Source organism: Sciurus carolinensis, unplaced genomic scaffold, assembly GCF_902686445.1.
Source record: "Sciurus carolinensis unplaced genomic scaffold, mSciCar1.2, whole genome shotgun sequence".
NCBI classification, from domain to species: domain Eukaryota; kingdom Metazoa; phylum Chordata; class Mammalia; order Rodentia; family Sciuridae; genus Sciurus; species Sciurus carolinensis.
The window spans coordinates 2865046-2885657 of record NW_025920141.1 but is presented as its reverse complement, the minus strand read 5'-3'; the positions used below and the strand labels follow the sequence as shown (position 1 = coordinate 2885657).

The 20612-nt window shown below is 34.6% G+C and overlaps 2 pseudogenes; both read left to right on the top strand.

The window, feature by feature from the left end:
- The first annotated feature begins 5963 nt into the window (after positions 1–5963).
- LOC124974292 (2-iminobutanoate/2-iminopropanoate deaminase-like) lies at positions 5964–9201 on the top strand (annotated as a pseudogene).
- Positions 9202–18594: 9393 nt separating this feature from the next.
- On the top strand, positions 18595–20145 carry LOC124974299 (heat shock factor protein 2-like; annotated as a pseudogene).
- Positions 20146–20612: the final 467 nt, after the last annotated feature.

Below are 20612 nucleotides of genomic sequence, written 5' to 3'. Positions count from 1 at the left end.
CCCCCATCATCCCCAAATGGTCCCACTACTCTTTCCTTGCTGTGATAGGGTAGCAGTATGTGGTATTAGTGCCACCCAGATGGGTATAGCATGATATTAAAGGAATTTGGATAAAGGGGCTCTAGAGAAATTGAGGCTTTATCTGGGGTGATTTAGTGATTTTGTAGGGTGTTTTGAGCCAGAAGCATCACTATTACCTGGCAAGGTGTTAAAAATCACACCAGAAATTTAGAGGAGGAACTCCTATTCTGTTTCCATCAGCCTTCCAGTGAATTTCTATACAGGTTGCAGTGTGTGAGTCATTGATCTGGGATAATGGAGCTGTCTTTGGTGCAATATGGGCCTTTCTAATTGTTTAAACCTTGTTAGGGGGAGTGGTTCTCAACTGATTTTCATAGTTAGGGTATTTTCAGGGTCTGGAGGCCTGTTTGGGTTGTCATGGTTTGGGAGGGTGGGCAGAGGTCAGAGATCTCCAGCCACAAAGACATGAAGGATCCATAACCCAAAATGTCAGTAATGACAAGATCTAGAATTACGAGGACCTGGGATAATTTAGACTTTATCAGGTCCTATGTAGGGTAAATTAGCTCTTATTTGCAGCAATTTAGAAATAGAGTAGGCCTTTACACATAGTTTTTGTTCACAGCAATTGATACCTTATTCTGTGGACTAGGGGATTAGCATAATTCAGTGTCTATCTAAGGGCAATTATTTTTTTTTCTTTTTTTTTTTTTTAGGGCATTTATTCTTAAGAGAACTTCACAAGGAGAAAATCCACGTCTAGTCCCAGCCCTCTGAGATGAGTGTGCTGTTTTTCTGCTATCAGGCCCTTTCTGCAGGCTGAGGCTGCAACAGAGGTTATTAGCATCACCTCGTGGCCATCTTGTGCCACTGCAATGCATAGACTGTATCTCCTATTAATGGTTAATTATTTATTAATGATTGATAAAACATAACCCAACCCTTACAGAATCCGTTTAATCCCTGATGTAAATTTTAGAGAGAGATATTATTATTAAACAAAATCACGGGTATGGTGATTTAGAGATTTTCTTTAAATGAATAGCTTCCTTACTCTTTTAAATTTGAAATATTAATTATAATGATGATAAAACATTAAAGTTTTAAGTTGAGGCAAGTATTCATTGTGAAGGATTAGGTGAAAGGCACCAAGTGATTACAAAGATATGAATATTGTATTTATAAATTCCTAGTGATTGAAATAACAACTTAATAATGAGAACAATAACATCAAATAATTTAAAAATATCTTTTGTCTTGGAAATATTTACTGAAAAGAATTCATATAAAACAGATGTCATTTTAGCTGTGATTTTTATTTACTATGATGAACCTGTGACATTATAATTTTTTTTAACTGTTGATGTTGTATCTGAATAACTCCAATACACCCATTTAAAATGTTCACTTAATTTTGACCAATAAAACCACATAACCATGAAACCACTAAACATTTTCACAGCCCCAAAGTTACTTCCTATCTTTATGAAGCCATTCTCCTCATCCCAGCACCAGGATACCACAGACCTTATTTCTGTCACTAGACTGCTTTTGCCTCTTCCAGGATTTAACGTGAATGGGGTTATTAGTATGCATATGTTGTGTCTGTCTTACTTTACTTGGAATAATGTTTTTGGATTTCCTACCTTTTGTTTCTTCTTACTGTTGAGTAGGATTCTGTTGTATGGAAATATTAAAATTTGCTTTTCTTTTTACTTATTCATGAACATTTGAGTTGTTTCCAGTTTGGGGTTGTTATGAAGAAATACAATATAAACACTGTTGTTACAAGTACTTACGTAGACATATATTTATGTTTCTCTTGAGTAATTACTTATTAATAGAATTTTAGGTCACACATTAAGTACACATTTGTTTAACTACGTGTTAAATTTTCATATGACTACCAATTTACATTCCCACCGGAAATGTTTGACAGTGACAATTAAATACACATGCTTGCCAATATTTGGCATTTCCTGAGAATTTTCTCATGTGTAATTACAGGTATCTTAATGGGGGTGTAGTGATATCTCAGCCTGGTTCTAATTCACCTTTCCTGAGAACTGTGTAATGATGTTGAAATCTTTTCATGTGATCTTTGGTCTTTTTTTTGTTTTTTGGTGAAATATTTCTTCCAATCTTCTCCCCAGTTTGCTAAAATTGAAATTCTATTGATAACATAGATTGACATCCATTTGTGAGAGACACAGAGATATCCATTGAACATCATGCCCAGTTTCCCTTCATGCCCCCATGGTATCATATTGCAAAACTGTAATGAAATATCACAACCAGGGCATTGACACTGATACAATCAACAACTTGCTGTTCATATTTCCTGTTTTAGTTGTACTGGTGTGTGTGTGTGTGTGTGTGTGTGTATTAAGTTCCACACAACTTTTATCACCTGTGTACCTTCCTGTAGCCACTACCATAGTAGAGATACTAAACAACTCCATTAGCACAAGAATCCCTGGGTTGCCATTTTATAATCACATCTACATCTTATATTTCCCTGAACCCACACATAATCTCTAATTGGAAACTAATAATCTATCCTTCTTTGCAAAACTAATGGATCAATTTGTGGAGAATCGATATATTTAATATATTGGTCCTTCCCATGCTTAAACATGGTGTGTCTCTTATTTATTTAGATCATCTCTAATTTATTTTATAGTATTTTATAATTTTCAGCATAAAACTCCTGCACATATTTTTTTTAAAGTTTTTATTTTAAGTATTTCATTTTCTTTGGTGCAGTTGTAAATGGTTGTGGCGGGCGAGACCTGGGGCCCAGGGTTACACCACATGCATCCAAAGATGGTGAGGGGCAGAGAGCCAAAGGGTGTGCTGAATGTGCCTTGAGTAAAACAGGAAGCATTTACCATTGGCTGTCTGATAATTAGTTCAGCCGCCTAGCGCGTGGACAGATATATCTTACATGCATGCTTGAGCTCATGATCGCTTGACCTTTAATAGGATTGGATGGACATATCTGGCTACAATTGCATATGCATGAGACTGCTTATATATTGAGGGTGCTATAAAGCGGAAGCTGCTTCTTGAACTTCTGAAGAGTACGTGTCGTGTTTGTCCCACGGGTTGGCAGCAAGTGACAAATGGTAATGTTTTAAATTCTTGTTTCTGTGTGGTCATTATAATTAGTATGTAGAAAAGTGATTGCTACCTTGTTTAATTTATATTTTCAATTATCTTCAAGGAAAAAATATAACTTTATAACTAATCAGATGCCAGTTACTAGATATCATCATATATATATATATTTGTACTAGAGACTGAAACTGGGGCCTCGTATATGATAGGTGTCCTACCTATCCCTTAGCTACATTCTCAACATTTTTAAATTTTATTTTGAGACAGGATTTCACAAAGTTGCTCAGGTTAGCTTTAAACTTGTGATTCTCCTGCCTAAGGCAAAAGAAAAAACTTTGATAAAAGAGACAACATAGGACTCTGATGGTCATGATATGATATAATGTGTTTCATCCAACTTCATTGATAAAGCTCTCCTTCTCTCTTAAATTTTAAAAAGTTATCATCCATGCCTTACAAACTGGACCAAACACTCACATTGACTCTATTTCCCAGGCATTTAACAAGAATCAGGGACATTATAAAATCATAAGAGATCAAGGGAATATTTTATTAAGATAAATTTAAAATGCATTCTAAAATTTTGATCACTGACATTTGACATCTTTTGTACTCTACTTTTGTATTTTTAGCCCCTGTCATTTAACTTTTCATGTTCTCTTCAGTTTTATGTAAACTCCTTGAATATGGAAATTCTGGTTTATATTCAATAGTAATGAAGTTATTGATAAGTTATTGATCAAATGACATGATGTCTTTGAAAATCTCTAAATTTTTAATGTCACCATAGTACATTATTTCCCCTATCAAAGTTAATTAAATTACAAATCAAAATAAAAGTGAACTTTTGGTCCTAGAAAAAAACTTATGCTATCAGTCACTTTTAAGTACACATTTCAGTAGTGTTCAATGAATTAATGTTGCTATGCAGTGAATGATATTTATTTGCTAGTCTTGTGTTCTGCAACCATGTTAAATTACTTGAGAATTTTAGGAGGATTTTTTATTTTTTTTTTTTTGTAGATTCTCTGGGGTTTTCAAGGTAGACAATTATGTGATGTGCAAAAGTTTTCATTTTCAATTTGTATGACTTTATTTCTTTTTTCTTGCATTTTTTTTTTGCAGTGACTAGTTCTCCCAGCACTATGTTGCATGAAAGTGGTGAGGGTGGGCAGCTATTTCTATCTGTCTAGGGAAGGAGAAAGCCTGATGGAGCTACTTTTGGTGTCCAGGTCTGGGGTCAGGAAACACAGGGTTTGGGTGATCTTTCTCTGCTGAGTAGGGAATGCAGGATGCTCTGCCTCATTTTCGTGCTGTTCTTGTAGACATGAAATCTCAAACCAGTCTACCTGTTTCTTCCCACTCATTTCAGTTCCCTTTTGCTGTCTTTTACATCCTGTTAAGGGTTTATATTTCAGCTTAGTGGAATGGAGCAGGGAAAACTGTATCTGTGATTCCTTGTTCAGGCCAGAGGTCTTTTAACCCAAGATATCAATTGGGTTACCCATGGAGAATAATTTATTTTGGGTTTTAGTTTGTCCTTTTACATACCAAATGGCAACTTTGGGAGAGAAGTTATACATTTTAATGAAGTTCAATTTATCATTTTAAAAATGGTTATTCCTTTAGGTGCTTTATCTAAGAAATCATTGTCTACCATAAAGGATTAATTCTAGATATTTTATAATTTTAGCACCTACATTTAGAACTTTGCTAAATATTGATTTAAATTTTGTGTATGGTGAGAGGTGAGAGATGATATTCACTTTTTCTCAAAGATCTAGTGACTGAATTGTTTCCCTTGTGAACTATTTGAATCTATTACTTGAGTCATTGTTTGCTTCCACTTATTAGTGTCTGTCGTCTGTATTAAGTCTTTAAATAGTTTGTGTAATTCATCCTTTATCAAAGTTGTTTTGGTTCTTCTAGATCCTTTACATTTCTCTATTAACTTTAGTATAATTTACTCAATTTATACAAATAATTTTAAAAGTTCTGACTTTTATTGCCTTTAAATTATCTATAGTAATCAATAGATTACTTTTCTAGAATTATAACAATATTAAATTTTTTAATCCTTGAACATGGTATATCTTACATTTTATTTAGATCTTTAATTACTTCCATCAATATTTTGTTGTTTTCTCTGTAGATATATTGCACATATTTGGTTATTCCTAAATATTACATATTTTTTATGCTGTTGTCAGTGGTATTGTGGCTTGTACATTTTCATTTTTATATTATTTCATGATAGTTAATAGAAATAAAAATTTATTGTTGTATAAGTGATCTTTTATGCTGCTCTTTCTTAACTTTAACTTACCTATTCTAGTATTTTTTCCTAGATTCCTTACTTTTCTATTTCCATAAGTACAATGTTTCAAATAAATACACATTTACTTCTTCCTTTCTAATTTGTATATTATTCACTTTTTTGTCTTGTTTTATTGAAGTGGCTTAAATATCCAAAAAATTCTTGAATGGGGGAAGTGAGAACCTTGTCCTGGATTATAAAAGAAGGAAATAAGACACAAGATTTTGTATTATATTTCCAGTAGATTTTCATTGCCACCCACTGTCACATTGGGGAAATTTATTTCTACTTAAATTTACTTGGATGTTTTGTTACTCATGGGTATTGGATTTTTAAAATGCCTTTTCTACATCTGCTATTGTAGGGGTACTCTCTGTCCATCCTGTGTGGAGGAGAAAAGGGTTAACTGAAAGAGGAGGGTGTTAGCTGTAAGTCACTCAATTATGTAAAAAACTTATCTACACAGTAAACACACAAAAGCCCATACTCTTTATATGGCAGGGGCATGACTGGTCTGGCCATACCAGTTCTGGCCGCTTGTAACAACAACTTGCCCAACTCTCCTTTATTTATAACCTACAGGTAAAAGGGGCAAGGACTAGGAGGAGCTTCTTCTGTGAAGGAAAGGATAGGGTGGAGTTAGGGAAACCATCATTAAGAGGCAGAAAATTCCAAAAGGAGACAGGGAACCACTCCCACACAATGCCACATATTTCACAGCAGTTCCTAGAAGCCAGGTCTCTGCATCCCATGGCACAACCTAGTCTGATTATGCTAAATAAAGACAGTTTCCCACATGCTATGGTTTGAATAAGTGTCCCCTAAAGGTTCATGTATTTTAAATTTTTGGTCCCCAGGGTGACACTATTGGGACATAGTGAAACCCTCAAGAAGTGGGGACTAGTAGGAGGTCTTTATGTCAGTGGAGATGTGCCTTTAAAGGAGATAGTTGGTTGGAGCAGCCCCTCTTCTTTCTCTCTTTTGCTCCCTGACCTTGAGGTGAGTGGTTTTACTCTGCCAGGCACCCCCATCATGGTGGGGCCTCACACCAAGCAGGCCCACATCAATGAGGCCAACAGATCATGGACTGGAATTTTAAAGTCTATGATCCAAAAACAGACCTTTTTAGAAATTATGAGTTGATAGTGATTGGAAGTTAACACAGCATCTTTTGAGATGACCATTTTTTTGTCCTTTATTCTAATATGGTGAATTACAATAATTCATTTTCAACTTAGCATTTTGGGACCAAGTATTCTGTATCCTGATGTATTATCAATTTTCTATATTGCTTGTTTTGAACTGCTACTATTGTTCATAGTTTTTGTTTCTATTTTCATGGCAATTTAGACATTTTTTTTCTTGTTTTATAATCTTTGTGGACTCATGGTACATCCAGTCTCATAAAATAATTTGCAAAATGTTTCCTCCTCTTAAATTTTCTGAAAGAATTTATGTAAGATTGTTATTTTTTTAAAAATGTTTGACAGAATTTATAAATGAAGTCTTCTGGGTCTGGAGTTCTGTTCATGGGAAATTTTTTATTACAAAGTCAAATTTTAAATACATATAGAATGGCCCAGGTAGTTTATTTCCTCTTGTGTTATTTATGTGTAATGTCTTAAAGGAGTTTTATTTGATCTAAGTTATTTAATTTATTAGCAAAGTTTTTCATAATATTTAATTATTACCCTTTCAAAATGTATTCAACTATACTCAGTATTTTTAGGTTATATAGTGATGTCTCTTTTTTCATTTTTGGTATTCTTTTTTCCCCTTAATAATTTTTATAAGTTTTATTGATATTTTTGAAGATTTAGGTTTTAATTTCTTTGATCTTCCATACTTTTTTTTCCATCAAGCTGGTTTGGCTCTTAAAGGAACCTGCTATTCATTTTGAATTAATTTGCTTTCTTTTTCTAATTATTTTTCTTCTGTTATACATTTAAATCTGTAGATATCTTTTTTGGCTTCCTTTAGCTGCACCTCACAAATTTGGGAATGCTGTGTTTTCATAATCATTCAATTTCATAAAAGCTTAAGATTTCCCTTTTTATTTTTCTTTCACCAATGGCGATTGGAGCAATGTTTAATTTCCCCATATTCTGGTATTTCCCAAATATGTTTCTGTTATAAATGTTTTCCTCTGTATAATTGTGTTATGTTTAGAGAACATATTCTGCATCATTTCAGTCCTTTAAAATTTGCTGAGACTGGCTTTATGACCCAGAATATCATGTATGTTGGCAAATGTTTCAGAGTTTTTTAACAGAATGTGCACTTTCATGTCATTGGCTGGAGTGTTCTGTGTCAGGTAATTCAATTAAGACAAGTTGGTTGTCAACACTTTCAAATCATCCTGAGAGAGAAAGGTTAAAATCTTTCACTATACTTGAGGATTCTCCTATTTTTTCCTTTTATATCAAGCAATTTTGGATTTCTGGTTTTGGAAGCTTTCTTAAGGTACTCACAGACAATTAGTACAGTTTTATTTTCTTGGTCAATTAATGGTCTTGTCATTATAAAAGTTTCCCTTCTCCCTAGTAATACTTGTGTTGAGAAATTTCTTTGGTCTGCTATTGCTATAGTCATCTCAGCTCTTCTTTCTTAATATCTGCATTACATATATAATGGATTTTCATTCCTTTACTCTATGCCTTTATTATATTTGACGTGCATTTCTTATATGTATACTATAGGGTTAGGTCTTGCTGTTCATTGGGTCTCAAAATATCTGCCTTCTCATTGAATTATTTTGAGCATTTACATTTGATGTAAATAATGACATGTCTAGGTTCCAAGATACCATATATTTTTGTTCGTCACACCTTTTTTTTATTCCTCCTTTAAAAAAGTTATTTCTGTAAATTTCTTGCATTTTCTCCATTATTAAATTTTATTCAATATCTCTTCACAAGTTTTTTTGTGGTTACTCTTCAATTTATATCATTCAACTTCAACTTGTCACTGTTTACCTTCAAATTTGATATCAATTAATGTATATTGTAAAAATCGCATAATAAGGATTGGGGTTGTAGCTCAGTGCAGGATGCTTGCCTACCTAACAAGTGTGAGTTGCTGGGATGAATTCTCAGCACAGCAAAAAAATAAATTAATTAAATAAATGTCCATCAACAGCTAATTTTTTTTTAAAAAAATTACATAATAATGTATTTGTTTACTCCTCTCATTGTGTATTTCCATGCATCCACACATCTTATTTACATATATGTTAGAAACCCCATCCAGCAGACTGTGCCTGGGTTTGGTCAGTTTTGAGCAAGTGGGCAGGGCTGGTGAAGGAATATTTTCTCCTGGAGTGGTGTGAGAAAGGACTAGATATGTCCCCCTGATCAGAAAAGTGATCAGCACCACAAAATCCCCAGGGGTCATTGGTCCCTACAGTCAATCAATGTTAGTGGGCAAGACCATTTACATCTCTGGACAAATAGGCATGGACCCTTCTAGTGGAAAGCTTGTGCAAGGAGGGGTAGCAGCAGAAACTAAACAAGCTCTTTCAAACATGGGTGAAATTCTGAAAGCTGTGACTTCACTAATGTGGGCAAAGCAACTGTTTTGCAGGCTGACATGAATGACTTCAACACTGTCAATGAAATCTACAAAGAGTGTTTCAAAAGTAATTTTCTTGCTAGAGCTGCTTACCAGGTTGCTGCTTTACCCAAAGGAGCAGGCATTGAGATTGAAGCAGTAGCTAAGCACCTCTCACAAGAGCAGGTCTATAACTGGGCTGTATTTTTCTCGTCATGTCTTTAAACTAACACTTGATTTTTAAAATTAATGTTGAAAGTGTACATGTGACTAAAATATCTGCAGTGATCATGGAAATACCACATCATAGAGGGATTTGACATCAATTGAATGTTAGATAATGAATCCAGTTACTGATGCAATAAATTACACGTATATACACTCATTGCTAAATAATGGAGATGGGATGCTCATTACATAGTCACTCAAGTAAACTAAAGTTCAGAGAAAAAACACTTAGGTTAGATGAGTTATTGTTTCTCAAAAATAATAAAGAGCAAATCTAATCCTGTGAAATCATATTAATTTAGTTCTCATTAATTTAGTTCTAAATATTTAGTTCTCAAATATTAGTTCTCATGTTTGATTCTGCTTTTACTTGAGTCAAATATTCAATATTGAATGGTAGAAGTAAAGGAGAAAAAAGTGGACCAAAATTTTATATGGACAATATTTGTCTAATGTAAATAAAATGTACATGCAGAATTCACTGAAAGAAAGAAAGAAAGAAAGAAAGAAAGAAAGAAAGAAAGAAAGAAAGAAAAAAGAAAGGTAAAAGAAAAGAAAACCCCTTGGCACTGTTATTATTTTTAATTAAATAGTAAAATATTTCATCAAGAATTTGTAAAATCTGAGGCAAGAGTATTTTGTATTTACATTTGTATTTACTGTTCTTGGTGCTCTTTTGTGTTTGTGACCTTTTTTTGTATTTGATGATGTGTTTTTATTCCTTTGTAGGGGGATTTACATTGACTTTTGAAGATCAGTTGTGTTGTGAAATGTCCCATTTCTAAATTTTTTAAAAATTTTTTATTTTTCTCATTCTTCCATTGAATATTTTAGAATTGGGATGATCTAGTAGACATCTATTATGCATGGGGCCATAACCTAGTAGTGGATTGTGTAAAAATGCAAGTATTGCCCAAGTTATTACTAATCTGTGTGAGTTCATTATAGGTTTAATCTTTTATTTATTTTAATTTTTAAAATTTAGATTAATTTTTATCTTTTTATTAGTGCATTTTAGCTATCCATTATAGTTAAGTTCATTTTGATATAATCATGCTTGCAAGGATATAACTGACTCCATTTCAATCCCATTACCTCCTCCACTCTTCCGCTTCTCCCTCTTCCCATTTCACTTGCCCTATTCCACTTGGCCTTCCCCCAACTATTTCTTTTATAAGTTGATGCTTTATAGGTGTATATAAAGGTGGAATTCACTGTGGTAGATTCACACATGCACAGAGAATAATCCGGTCAACCTAACTTCTCAGTTCTTCCCCTTTACCATTCCTTCCTCAAACCACCTCTTCCACTGTACTGAACTCCCTTCCATTTTCACACATTACATTTTTTTCTTTATTTTCCTCTAGCATCTGCATATGAGAGAAAGTATTTCACCCTTGACTTTCTGAGTCTGAATTATTTCACTTAGCATGAAGTTCTCTAGTTCTATGAATTTAACAATAAATGCCATCATTTCATTCTTCTTTATGGCTTAGTATATATAAAACATCTTTAATCATTCATTTGTTGATGAGCACCTGGTCTGGTTTCATAACTTGCCTATTGTGAATTCAGCTGCTGTAAACATTGGTGTGCTTGTGTCAGTATAGTATGCTGATTTTAGTTCTTTGAAATAAACACCAAGGAGTTGATAGCTGGGTCATGGTTCCCAGTCTCAGTCATTTGAGGGATCTCCGTATGCCTTTCCAAAGTAGTCATATAAATTTGCAATCCCACCAAAAAGACAACTCTACCTTTTTCTCCACATCCTCACCAGCATTTATTATTATTTATAATTTTGATAATTACATTATAACTGGAATGAAATGAAATCTCAAAGTAGTTTTGATTTGCATTTTCCTAATTTTCAGGGAATGTTGAACTTTTTTTCACATATGTGTTTGCCATTTGTATTTATTATCTGAAAAAATTGTTTCCTTCCTTTGCCCATTTATTAATTAAGTAATAATTTTGGGGGAGGATAAATTTTTGAGTTTTTTTATATATCCTAAATATTAATCCCCTTCTACATGAGTAGCCAGAAAAGATTTTCTCCTTTTCAGTAAGCTCTCTCTTCACACTCTTAATTGTTTTGTTTGGTGAGCAGAAACTTTTAAATGTAATGCCATTGTACTTATTAATTCTTGATTTTCTTCCTTGCGCTTTAGGGGAACTTGTTAAGTCTTGTTAAGGAATTGCATGCCTGCACCAATATACTGGCATACCAACACTACATTTTCTTTGAGCAGTTGAAATGTTTCTGTTCTAATTCTATTATGGTTTAGGTATACCAAAAATTTCAGGTATGAGGTGATGCAAGAATTTTTAGAGGTGAAATGATCAGTTTATGGGAAGTGTAACTCAATCAGAGGATTAGTCTGCTGATGGATTAACTGGGCAGTAACAGTAGGCAAGTAGGGTGCAGCTGGAGAAAGCAGAGCTCTTTCTCTGCTTCCTGGTTGCCATGTCCTGAGCTGCTTTCTTCTGCCACACACTTCTGATATGATGTTCTGCTTCAATCCTTCAAAGCCCAGAGCTTTGGAAGTTGGGAAACTATGAATTGCCTCTCTTAAACCAGAAGCTAGCATAAACTTTTCCTCTTTTGAGTTGTTCTTTTCAGAGTTTTTGGTCATATTGACTGAAACAGATCCCCAGGTTCTTGATACACTTTGAGTTAACTTTTGTGCAGGGTGACAGATAGGAGACAAGTTTCATTCTTCTGCAAATGGTTAGACAATTTTCCTAGCACCATTTGTTTAAAAGGTGTCTCCAATATATGTTTTTGACACCTTAATGGAGTATCGGATGAAGGTATCTATGTGGATTTGATTTTGAGTCTTCCATTCTATCCCAGTGGTTTCCATGCATGTTTGTTTTGGGGCCAATATCATTCCATTTGTGTTCCTTTAGCTCAGTAATATAATTTGAGATTAGGTGTTGGGATGCCTCCAGCATCATTCTTCTTGCTCAGGAATTCTTTGACTCTTCTGAATTTTTTATTGTTCTAAAGGAATTTTAGGGCTGTTTTTTCTAGTTCTGTGAAGAATGTCATTGGTATTTTGATGGGGATTTCATCAAATCTCTATAATGCTTTGGTGATAATTAATTAATTGGTGATAATTAATTTTGACAGCATTAATTCTGCCTATCCAAGATCATTGGAGGGCTTTCTCTCTTCTAAGAGCTTCAATTTCTTTCCTAAGTTTCTATAGTTCTCTTTGAAAAGGTCTTTCACCTCCTTAGTTAGATTTATCCTTAATTGTTTTATTTTGTGATATTATTGTGAATGGAATAATTTTTCTGATTTATTTCTCAGAAGGGTCATTATTGGAGTACAGGAAAGCTATCAAATTTTTATGTTGATATTGCATTTTGCTACTTTGTTTCAATTTGTTTATTAACTCTACAAATATTGTAGTATGACTTTTGGGTCTTCTTAGATGTAGGATGATGTTATCAGCAAACAGAAATAATTTGACTTATTCTTTTCCTATTTATATTCCTTTAATTTTCTTCTCTTGCTTGATGTTCTGCTTAAAGTTGAAGAATTATGTTAAATAAGAGTTGCAAGAATGGACATCCTTGTCTTGTTTCTGATTTTAGAGGAATAATTTCAGTTTTTCTCCATTTACTATGATGTTGGTTTTGGGTTTATCATACACAGCAATCTTGAGTCAGTTATCTTTCAGAGTTTTGGGTATATTATTCCAAGACCTGGATTTTAGGGTTTTGGGTGAGAAATCAATACAAATTCTAACTTTCAATACAAATTCTGACTTTCTTCTATATGTGAATTGTTGTTTTTCACTTGCAGCTTTTCTAAGCTCAAGGGCAAGAGCTGGTGGCCAAACAAAAGTGGACAGAAATGGCAGAAGCAAGTTTATTGGAATTTGACTCTTGGGAAAAATTCTCAGCCCTCTGGGGTACAAGTAGGGTGGAGAGCAGGAGAAAATTGCAAATGGTCCCAGCTGCCCAGGGTCTTTATAGGCTGGAATAGGCAGGGGTCCTGCTGAACGATAGGTGGATGTAAGGGTCAGTGGGGTTTATCTCTCCATGTTTAATTGGTCACTCTTTCGTGTGCTGCCTGCTTCCTCAGTCATTTTGCTCTCCCACATAGCTGCTCAAGTCCCACCCTAACAGCTTTATAATCTATCTTTGTTCTGTTTATCAGGGATTTTAATTGTAATGTATCTTAGGGGGAATCTTTTTGATATTAACTATTTGGAGTTCTAAATAAACTTTTATTTGGATTTCTGTCTCATTCTTATGGCTTGAAAATTTTCTGATATTATTTCCTTAAACGTTTGTGTATTTCTTTAGTTTGCATTTCAGTGCCTTAATGTATGCCAATGATTCTAATTTTGATCTCTTAACATTATCCAAGATTTCTTGAATATTCTTATCATAATCTTTTAACATATTTTCTTTATTTTTGACTTTGTTTTCAAGTTTATATACTTTGTTTTTGAGGTATGAGAATATGTCTTCCCTGTGATTGAATCTATTGCTGATGCTTTCAATGGAATTCTTAATTTGGTTTAATGAGTCATTTCCAGGATTTCTATTTCTTTTTCCAGAACCTTTGTCCCTGTACTGAAGTACTGTTTTACATCCTATTTATTCTTTTGTTCATTCCTTAGATATTTAAGTTCATTGAACATTTTTATTATCAACTTTCCAAATTCTTTTTCTGGCATTTTCTCTTCTGTGGAGTCCATGAGGTCAGTTGTATTGTGAGTTATTTGGAGTCTCTTGTTTTCTTGATTTTCCATATTGTTAGTATTTCTATGCATCTTCTGGGATAATTTTCTCTTCTACTTTTTGTGACCAACTTTTTAGTGAGTTGTTTCTCCTTCACTGTGTGTTCTGGATTGGGCAAATATTTTGGTGTCAACATTTCCACTTTAATTTAAACTTGCTACTGTGGCTAGTCTCATACCACATTGAGAGGAGATAGTAATCACCCATAATTGCAATCAATTTATAACAATGCCTTATATTAATAATCTTTAAGGAGAATTTATCAACAGTGTTCTTTAGAAACCTATTCATGTATTTTCTTGGCCAGATTTTTGTAGTGGGCTTCAGTTATTGTGGAGTTTGGTTCTTCTTAGCTCTGACCCAAGTGGTCAAGATTGTTTGGGGAATCTGGATGAAGAGTTTCATTGCAGAGTTGCATTCCCTTCTTGGCTGGATGATTTTGATGACCCTGCTCTTTCTGAGAATTTTAGACTATGTGCTCGGGGAGGAGAGTGGAATGCATCAGCCTATCCTGCAACCTTATCTCAGCTTGGAAGTGATGACTCATGGTTCAGCAGAGTTGGTCTGAATATAATTGGTCTCAGTCCCTGCCCCTACCTGTCACAGCAAGGTTCCTAATCTCAGAGATAAGATTGCCTGTTTCAAGCGAAAGAGGGATTTTTCTTTGCTCAACTTTTAGACTCAATTTTCTGGTGCTGAATTTTGTTTTGATTCCCTCTTGGAAAGCTGCTATGATAGAATGACTTCCTCTTAACCACTTATTCCATTCTACAAAGGGATAGACCTGTTATGAAGCTGTATTCCTGTCATTAAAAATCCAAAGAGTAGAGCAAGTGGGAAGTGCATCATCCCCCTGTAGACCCAGTGATTTAGGGGGCTGAGATTACAGGACTGAAGTTTAAGGGAAGCCTGTGAAACTCAGCCAGAACCTCTAATATCAGCTACTTTGGAGACTGAGGCAAGAGCATTATAGGATTACAGGCAAGCCTAGGCAATTTAGTGAGACCCTATATCAAAATAAAATTTAACACAGGATGGGATATAACTGAGTGATAGTGCATCAAATTCCCTGGCATCTTTTCAGGATGCCTGATATTCTCCCTCCAGATCTTCTAGTACCTATGCAACTGAGGAACCTGCACTTCTTAAACATAAAAGAGAGGGAGCCTAGAGATGGATCCTAATCTGTAGGTCTTATTAAAATGTTTTATTGGAAAGATTTGTGAAGTTAGATAGTGTCTACATCACAAACATAACTCTTATACAGTGTACATATCAGATGCTAGACAAATGTGCTGGAGTTAAGTTTATGGAAGGAACGATTGTTTGGTAGGTCCTCATAATAAGCAAACTTGATTTTGTTTCTGATCATTGACATTCCTACTTTTAGAATAGGTCCTTGCCTTCAACACCCATTTAATTTTGTCATTTTAAATTAGAACCTCCAGAAGCAAAAATATGCTCTAGTTTTGAGAAACTACAATCAATGCCCTTGCCTTGATTTCTTACTCCCTTGATGCCCTGACAGACCCAGGTGCTCTCTCCAATGTGTCCTTGCATAGTGTGTGGGTTCCCTTCCTTCTGGAATCTCATTTCAATGCAGTCATCTCCTTCTCTCTCTGTCTCACCAAATCTGAATAATCACAAACAACATTTTATTTCATTTTTTAAGATTTTTTTTTAAACCAACAAGGGCTGTGAGTTTGCCTGTTGCTGTCTCCTCTTCCTTACCTTTCTGCAGCCATATGGTCCTAGTGAGTAAGCAGGCCTTACATGTGACTGACCATGGTGTATTTATTTATTTTATAATTGCAGAGCATGTGGATTTAGAGTTTGATGCTATTTAGAAATCCAATCAGTAGTCTAAGGTGATTCTATTTCTTGGGGCTCCAGAAATACCATTGTCTCTTATTTCCCCAGTGACCACCTGCTCTGTTCTGTACCTGAAGCCCCATCCTCTTTCATTCCAAGTACAGACATCAGATGTAGATCTCATTGTGGTACAGGGCACCACATCATATCAGAAATCATCTCAAAGTTGGAACAAGGAAAAGATTCCTGGTTATCACAAGAATTACCAAGTAGGTCCAGTGGTTGAGTTGTCAGTGATGGCAGGAGACTCCAGAGGCAAGGACAATCTCTTTAGAATTCCATAATTTACCCAGTAACACTTGAAAGGAGGGGGAAAAATAGAGGACAGAATATTGATTTGCTTTTTAAAAAAATCAACAAATAGAGGCTGGGGTTGTGACTCAGTGGTAGAGTGCTTGCCTATCATGTGTGAGGCACTGGGTTGGATTATCAGCACCACATGAAAATAAATAAATAAAATAAAGGTCCATTGATAACTAAAGAAATTCAAAAAAACAACCAATACATAAATAGCATTGTGTGTGTGTGTATATATATAATATATATATATATATATATATAATGCACATATACATACACTATCCAAGACCATAAAATCTACTCAAATTGACAGTTTAAGTAGGGTAAAGAAGGCCAAACATACAACTTCTATTATTGTTTATAATATAAATTACTAGAAAAATAGTTTAGGGACTGGCACAAATTATAAAGATAATTACCACAGTGGAAAGGCAATCTACTTACTAGAAGGAGAATATGCTTATTGAAAACTTGTGTTTTCAAAAGAGACAACAAATAGGCAATATAGTAGGATGAAGTTCAGACAAAATATAATCTTCCAATCAGTAATTACAAACTATTAAGTTGTAAATACGCTGGATAAAAAACTCCAGGATTTCTATATATATATTAGACCAAGTATACCAAGTAACTAATGCTGAAAGATCTCAACCAATGATGGTGAGGTCAATAAAAACAATCCCAAAATCACCAGAGTTGAGTTTAAGGAAATAACCAGTAAGTGGAAAAAAATTTACTTTAATAAGTTGAACAGAAAGGTTTAAAATGAAGGTGTGAACATTTAAAAATCAATTTTCTAATAACACATCAGGATCCAGAAAACGAAAACACAGGAGCAGAAAAAGTGATTGTACACCAGAAGGGGAAGACTGCAATGTTATTCATCGACATGTTAATGAATATAGAGGACAGATAAAACAAGTAAGTCTAAAATAGAATAAATACAAGACTACTAAAACCAAGGGGAAAAAAATCTCCTTTCATGTTCCATGGAATAGTCATTGAAAAAAGTGAAAGCATGTTAGGTCAGAAGAAAACTTCAATATACTTTATAGGCCAGTGTTATTGCCTACAATAGTCTGTAACCACAGTTTGATAAAACTAATAATCAGTGGAAAAATGGGGAAAAAGAAAAGTTTTTTTCATCAAGATATTGAAGAAAACAATATCTCTTGAGCAATTATATGAAAAAGGAAATAATTAAAAATGCAGAAATTCTAATGAATAAAAAATTAGTATAGTATGAATGTTAGAACTGTAGGATATAAGTAAAAGGAGAATTAGAGGAAATTATAGATCATCTCATAACAAGGATAAAAGTTAAAATGAGAAAAATAGGCCCAGAAATAATAAAGATAAAATAGAAATTAATCAACTATATTATTGAGAAATGGGATATCTCCAAATGACCAAACAAACATACAAAACAAAATGAGAAATCACATGAAATGTTTCTTAGGATAGGAAAAAAAATGAAATGGACACATTTTAGCTGATCTAACCAAGTCAAAAGAATGATGCACCCAGGTAAGAACTCACACTGGGTGCACTTCTCCCCACCAATACACTGGAACTCACATTTACTCATAATACAAGGAAAATGGGTAATAAATGTTCATAAAAATATTAAAAAATGCAGAAAACCTATAAAAAACTTCATTAAAGAGCTTAAATACAACAAAAGAAATGAAAAACTAAAAATGGAGTGAAATACCATGCATTCATGTGAATCAGAAGTCTCATTATTATTTTTAAAATATTCTCAAATTTACCCAAGTAGTATAGATTCAAAGGTTTTCCAAACACAATATCACTCTTGGAGAACAAGTTGGGAGAACTTGTTCTACCACAGAGGTTCTCCATCGTCATTCCTTGGGGTAGTGTGGGAACTTCTAACTTCATCTAATAAAGAGAGGTCAGGATGCTTCTCAACAGCCTACATGACACAGGACAACTCCTGACAAGGAACTACACAGTTCAAAATGTCAGTGATTATGATGCTGAGAAACGCTGTGCTAGCAGATATCAGCACATTTATAAAGCTCTAGGTAATAAGACAATATGGTATTCAGACTAGGATAATTAATGGTTAGATCGATGAAACAGAATGAAGCCAAGAACAAAGGACGTGCTTTGCAGATGTTGAACTTATAGGTGGTGCTTCAGAGTAGGAGGGGTTCCAGGTTTCATGCCCACACCCCAAATCACATTCTGTTGTGTTACCCCGACTCGCTGGCCAGGGAGAAAAAAACAAAAAGGGAGCGAGAGAAGAAACTCACGTGGAAAAATATCTCTGTGACATTGATGTGTGGTGGGGAGAGGGGAAACTATTTCTAACTATAAATAGACAGATCATGAATTCGAAAGTGAAAAGACAGCCAGAGACTGCCAGCACCTCCACCCCACCACTACCGCTGCAGTAAACAATGAAGCAGAGTTCAAACGTGCCGCCTTTCCTCATAAAACTGTGGATGCTTGTGGAGGAAACCCACACCAAGTTCTTAACCTGGAGCCAGAATGACCAAAACATTCTGGTATTGGATGAAAAAAGATTTGCAAAAGAAATTCTTCCCTAATACTTCAGCACAATAACATGGCAAGCTTTGTGAGGCAACTGAATATGTATGGTTTCTGTAAAGTAGTGCATATTGACTCTGGAATAGTAAGGCAGGAAAGAGTTGGTCCTGTTGAATTTCAACATCCTTACTTCAAACAAGGCCAGAATGACCTGTTGGAGAACATTAAGGGAAGTTTTCATCCTCAAAAGCAGAAGAAAATAAAATTAATCAGGAAGATTTAACAAAAACTATTAGTGATCTCTCAGAATCAAATAAAACAGGAAACAATTGAGTCCAGACTTTCAGAATTAAAAGTGAGAATGAGTCCCTTTGGAAAAGGTGTCTGAATTAAGAGTAAGCATGTGCAGCAGCAACAAATTATTCAACAAGACTGTCCAATTTATTGTGACATTGGTTCCGAATAACAACCTTTGAGTTTAAAATATAAAAGTCCTCTACTTTTAAACACTAATTGAGCCCCAAAGAAGAATTTATTTCAGTACATAGTCAAAGAACTAGCTGATAATAATCATCATGAAGTTTTACACAGTAGGACAGAAGGTTTAAAGTCAAGAGAGTAGATTTCAGGTGACATCATTATTTATGATGTTACTGATAATGCAGATGAAGAGAATAGCCCAGTTATTCTAGAAACTAATGAGGATGTTACATCTGATCCCTCCAACTGTAAGCCAGTATCCCAATATTGTCATTATTGAAGATGACAATGAAGATGAGTATTCACCTGTTGTTCAGAGTGAACCAGCCAGAGAATCCCTAAGTTCAGGCAGTGATGGCATCAACTCTCTCATGTCTAGTCCCATCCAGTAAATGGTTCATCCAGTCTAACCACAGAAGATCCAGTGACCATGATGGATTCCATTAATCTTTTGGGAAAGGCTGCACTGTTGGATCTTCTTGACAGTATTGATTGCAGTTTAGAGTACTTCCAAGCTATGCTGTCAGGGAGAGTTTAGAACGACCCAGATCTCCTGGTTGATCTTTTCACTAGTTCTGGGACAGATGAATCCCACAGATTACAACAATAATACCAAATCTGAGAATAAAGGATTAGAAGCTACCAGAACAATGTAGCCTCAAAACATTTCAGGAGAAGAAGAAAAATCTAAGTCTAATCCAGTACACTCTGCCTTCTCATTTCTTGCTTTCCTTGGTGGAAATCCTGCTTCTGCTGTTGAACATGGAGTACAATAGCATCATCAGAAGTTATGTCCACTGTAGATAAACTCATAGAAGTTGATGAACTTCTGGATAGCAGCCTGGACCAAAAACCAAACCAAAGTAAGCTTGTTCACCTGGAGTCATTGACTGAAGTTGAAGTTAGTGAAGTTACACTTTTATTTTTGTGAACTTTCTCCTGCATCTCTAGATAGTGACATGCCACTTTTAGATAGTTAAATCCCTAAGAAGTGGACTCAACATGTATATATTCATCAAAATGATGAATATTTATTTTAAGGTATCATTTGGTACTTCTCTTTTCTAAATTCCTTTGTTTTGTTTAATCAGATACTGTAGAATAAAAGCACCTTTATCTTCTCTCACTAACCATACACTCTTGCAAAGCTTTCAGGATGTTACTCAGCTTCCTAGGTATACACAAAATTCAAAGCACATTGTTGGCTCATCTTTTTTAAAAAATTTACAGACTTCATTCGATTCATTGAATGTAAATGGGGTACAAATTGTTGTTTCTATAGTTATGCATGATGTAGATTCAAATTATTCATGTAATCATACATGTACATAGGGTAATGATGTCTGTCTCATTCCACCACTCTTCCTTACCCCTGCCCTCTCTTCCCTCTCATTTCCTCTTTGTAACTAAGTTCCTCCATTCTTATCTCACCATGGAGGCATATCAT